At 32.8% G+C, this 5,624-nt stretch overlaps 1 pseudogene; it reads right to left on the minus strand.

Moving 5' to 3' along the window:
* Nucleotides 1-4,062: 4,062 nt before the first annotated feature.
* On the minus strand, nt 4,063-5,247 carry LOC127904944 (L10-interacting MYB domain-containing protein-like; annotated as a pseudogene).
* Between the last annotated feature and the right edge of the window lie 377 nt (nt 5,248-5,624).

Genomic DNA, 5,624 nt, shown 5'->3' on the forward strand with positions numbered 1-5,624 from the left:
GGAAAAGCAAAATGAACAAAACATAATGAAGTGAGCATCTCATGCCTATATTCAATCAATTGATTCTATTTAATTCAAGAATGAATTTTATTATTTTTAAAAAAATAAAGAAAAACAAATAAAAAGACCCTAGAATAAAATAAAGGATGTAGAAAGCAAATAAAAAAAAAAACAAAGACCAACCTCCAATGAAATAAACTTTGAAAGATGAAATTGAAAAAACATCAGCTTAAATGATAAAAAAATAATTCAGTGAAAACAAGGGAAAATCTCTCAAAACTAAGTTAATTTCTCAAACTTGAAATCTGTGAGAATACACGGGTTTAACCAAGAAGCTTAAATTCCAACTAATTTAATGTTGAAAGATGAAATCAAGAAAAAATATCAATTTAAAAAATTTGCTAAAGAAAAACAAAATACCAATAAAAAGAATGAGGATAGAATTTGATAGGTAAAAAAAATAAAGAATGATAAAATTGTAAAAAAAATATTCAATTCTAAAAATCATCTCAAATTACATGAATAGAAATTAAAAAAATAGAGACCAAGTTTGAAAAATGAAAAAATTGAAACAAAATTTTAATTTCTTGAATTATTTCAAATAAGACAAATAATAATGAAAAGAATATGGATTAAATTGAAAGAAAAGAGAAGTTGAAGGGCTGATTTGAAAAATCAAAAGGCATGTGAACAAATTTTTTTAAAATTATTTTTTATTTATTAAAATATTAAATTATCTCAATTTAAACCCAACAATCACGACAAATCAATAGCGCAGTAAAGAAAATACACTTAGACTGAAGGTACAAGAGTTTGGACTTCAAGGGTAATTAGGTGTTTAAGAATGTGTTTGGTATTGCGGTAGCTGTTGTGGTTGTGGTTTGAAAAAAATTGTTTTATAAAAAGTACTTTTAGTTGAAGTTGGTTTAAAAAAATAGGTGTTTGGTTAAAACTATGATTGAAATTGAGGTTGAAGAAAAAGTTGTTTAATGTGTTTGGTTAAAAATTATGGTTCAATTTCATTTTATTGTATAATTACCTAAAAGGACTTAATTCATAATACTAATGAACAGTTACATAAAAATAACATTACAACCAATAGATTTTTGCAAATAGACCTAAACATATTAGAACAATAATTTATAATTGTGTCATTAAACTTGCAGCAATCCCATCACGTACGTAATCCATTCGCGAAGGCCTTTGGTGTCCTTGGCTTTGTGAATATGGAGCCACATCAGTTAGAAAATCATCGGGCACAAAATCAGGATGGCGATCGAACTCCATAAATGCCACATCTTGCATTGAAGTTCTTCTAATGTAATTATGAATTGCCATGGATGCGACAACAATTCTAACTTGTGTCTTGTAATTAAAGGATGGCATATTCTGTAGGATTCGCCATCTTTTTTTCCAAACTCCAAATGTACGTTCTATCACACAACGTAATGAAGAGTGCATACGGTTGAAAATTTCTTCACGAGTTTATGGTTGTCCTCACCTCCTAAATTCTTGCAAATGATATCTCTGACCTCTATATGGACCTAAAAATCCATATTCATTAGGATATCCTGAATCAACCAAGTAGTATTTCCCTGGAAAAACATATAATTGTTTTAAATTGAAAATTGCAAAAACAAAAAAACAAAGTAACATTACTTATCATATATACAGACACACACAAACACGTATTACTACCTTCTGGTGGCTTAGGAAATTTTATACGTGGATTGTCAATTGCCTTGAGAAAAATTCGTGTATCATGTGCACTACCTTCCCAACCTGCCCAAACAAATATGAATTGCATGTCAAAGCAGCCATAACATTCTAGGTCGGCACACTTTTTAGGCCGATAAATGAAATGTGATTTTCAAAAGAAACACATGCACACACATGTGTACCGTCAATAGCTCCTACACAATTCTAATATACAATAAACCAGCAAAATAACATCAATTTGAGCTGACTAAAAAATTAAATTTCACAAATTCATGAAATACGAATCACCATTAACAAATAAGATTAACGACATTACCTTGAAATGTGGCATATACCTCGGATTGTTCATAATTTCCCTCGGTGTGTTTACGAACCCAGGATCTGCAAGTTGAATTAAATCTGTAGCGAACGAACAAACTGATCTAAGAACTTCATTAAAGTACCTGCTAATTGTTTCTCCTGAATGCTGGAATCTCTCCCGAACTTCCCTGTTGGAAGCACCTAAAGCTATTGTATAAAGAAATATTCCAACTTTTTCAAAAACACACATTCTTCTAGATGCCTTTAACCCATATTGGTTTTCAAGTGTAAAGCACAGAGTCTGAAATGTCGTCGCATCCATCCTAAACATGTTTACACAGCGCGTCCAATGTCCATGTAGTATTTCTGTCAACCATTGCATTCTAGTGTTGTACGAATCCATACACGGCTCCTTATATATATAAGTATTATAATATAAAGCTATGGCACCTGCCGTGCATAAAATCAATTTCTGATCATCAAACTCCCTTTCCCAAAACAACTCACCTTCTTCATCTGAATCGTCGTCGTCGTCAGTATCAGAATTGTTATTATCACTGCAATCTCCATCGTTTACAGAAGAATTACCATAATTAACGTAATCAGCAACGTTATTCATTACGTCATCATAATCCCCGTCAAAAAGTGTTGAAAACCAGTGCGAATCCATATCTATCATGCCATATAAATTTTTTTGTGAATAATTGAAAATTGTATGACTTGTTACAAAAGAACACAAATGGATAATGCAAACTGAAATAAGTGTTATTGTTCAATTTCTCCATGTATAATGAAATTTTGCTCGGCATGTAAATTTTATAAAGCTATATTTATTTACAATTTAGTCCTTTACCTCCTTTGAAAGTGAAATTGAATTTCTTTTTCCAAAATGCCTATTATCTCTAATCAAAATTTCTAATTCCACTTGCTATAAACAACCTAAAAAATAGAATTTCAAGAGATCAAAAAAATCCAATTCCAGAAACAATAAACAATTCACACACAAATTGTTTTTCCTTTTCATTTCCTGCTTCCAATAATTCATTTCTTGTGCTAAATATAATGTCAACTGTACCATACAACATTGAAAATTTCATTACCAAAACTGATATGTGCGTGGAGCAATAATATTATCATTGGTTTTATTCTTTGAGTCAATAAATAAACAACATGTTTGCCACCTTCCCCCAATATTCAAATCGGTTACTTATGGAATACTGCTTCAGAAATTTGGACAACACAATAATAACTATGTAGCAGAATATACAATGACAGAGGTCTAACAAAGCTGACAATTTTCTACCCTTCACTATCCCAATGAACACCATAAACAAACATTTAAAAACCTAAGAAACTAACCTGACTTTTAATTAATGTCATGACATCAACCAATCGGCTGCAACCTAATGAATTAAATGGAACTTACCTACTACAGATGTATAAATAGCAGCAATCATCAACACCAACAATTAGAAATAACCACTCTTGATTGCAGGTACTAACACATTCGGTTTCTACCCAGAAATTGACAATATACAAGTGAATAACTTCCCATACTTACTGCTATTTATATACAAATACTTAAGAATTGATGTAATATTTCAAAAACTGTTACCTAACTTTCAAAAGCTACCATTCAAGAGCAAGTTACCAAACATTAAAATGTGGCATACACCAACTGAAAATTTCAAAATTAGCAACCTCAACCTTCCATTCAAGAGCAGCTAACCAAACATTCAAAATATAATACCAACAAGCAGTAGTCTCGGTTTCATAAATTATTATCACCAACCATTCAACTTCAAGTAACCGAACTGAAAAGGAGTACTTTAACAAGCTAAACATAACATTCAAAGTTAAGCATCCACATATTTAAGGTCTACAATTCAGAAATTAACATCCATGAAATTCCAACCCAACAACATTATTCAGTCATACATATATAGCAAAACATACATGGTAGTGGTGTTCCAAAAACTTAGCTACAGAAATACACCAAAACATGGGCAACTCCTTCTAATTCCAGCAACAATTGCAGCATAGGAAGTCTGCAAAACCAGTGGAAAATATTTCAGACAAATAAATATTTTACTTGTCTACATAATTCAACATAAATGCAAAGACATGAATAAGGTAAAAAGCTAAAAACTGACCTTGTCCATCTAAGTTTGTCTGTGTTGGTCAAACATTATTTTCAGCCATGATATTTTTCTGTCAATACAACCCATTGCAGCCCACATCTCTCTCTTGCTCCTCGCACAGAAGAATTTAGTTGCAAAGGTATGCAATGCACTACCAAAGGCAACTCCATCAATATAGTGCAGTTCTTCCATTACCTCTTCAATGCTACAACCTTTTTTATCTCTACAAGGAGCTGTGATCCCTCTAGGCATGGAGACAGTCTCAACAAGTTTATCCATACATGCAACTAGTACTGCTCCCATTCCAGTTCCCCTTTTCTTTTTTCACAATTGAGGTGTAGTCTGATGTGCACCCTTTCTTTTTTAACTGCTGGGGTTGCTGCAACTGTGTGCGACATTGCTTCCACCAACCATATTGCTAACATCACGTGTGAAATCAGGGATTGCATCCTTTTCAGAGTCGCCACTTCCTTCTTCCATATTAGTATCCTCACTGGTTGTATTCCTCATTCCGGCAGCCACATTATCTTCATCTGATAAGAGTCCTTGTGAGGGAGTCCAAGCATATTCTCTCGTGGCCACTATGTTAGTAAACATGATATCGTACTTAGCACACAACGAGGGCTCTATGCCGACATGCCTAAACTTCTTTGCTCCTCTCATTTATTGTGCAATGACAGCTAGATGTAATTAGGAATGATAGTAGATGAATAAATAATACAACATGACAAAAAAATTATGAGGCTATTACAAATCAGCAAACTAACCTGAATTTTTTATTGCCACCATTCATCAGTTGCTGAGATGGTCCCAAGTTCAGTAGACCAACCAACTCCAATTTCAGTTATTAATTTTTTCCATACCCTCCAGTCCTTTTTAATCCCATCCCATTTGTTTTTAAGCTGAGATTTTGATAAGGAAAAACCTGTTTGATCTTTGAATGACTGTACGACAAATTTCCAGCCAGCTTTGTCAAAATGTGTGTTTGGTCTCATGCCTCTCTCAATAGCTGTAATGCAATGTCGCAAAACGTGTGCAACATTGCCTTGCTCCAAGAAGCTTTATCATGTGTGTCAGACCCATCCATTGCTTATGGTTAACAATGCAATGAAAAATTAAACAAACAATTAACCAAATGAACAAGAGATTGAATGCTGATAAGGCCATAATACAATAGTAACAGAACAGGAAATTACATTTGCAGCAAAAGGTTAACCAAAGAATAACAAAAGGTTGAATGTTGACAAGGAATGAAAACATAAATAAAGAAATTATCTATAGCAACTTGGTTGACAATGCAAGAAAGAAAACACCATTCAATATAGAAGAATAAAGCTTTAATGCTGATAAGGGATGAAAAAAAGAAACTAAGGAACTAGTTCAAAAAAGATTGCATGATGTGAAGTGCGAACTAAGAAACTTGACAGGGGAAAGAACATAAAAACCTACCCACTGTGGCATAAA

The sequence above is a fragment of the Populus trichocarpa genome, chromosome 2, assembly GCF_000002775.5.
Source record: "Populus trichocarpa isolate Nisqually-1 chromosome 2, P.trichocarpa_v4.1, whole genome shotgun sequence".
NCBI lineage: Eukaryota > Viridiplantae > Streptophyta > Magnoliopsida > Malpighiales > Salicaceae > Populus > Populus trichocarpa.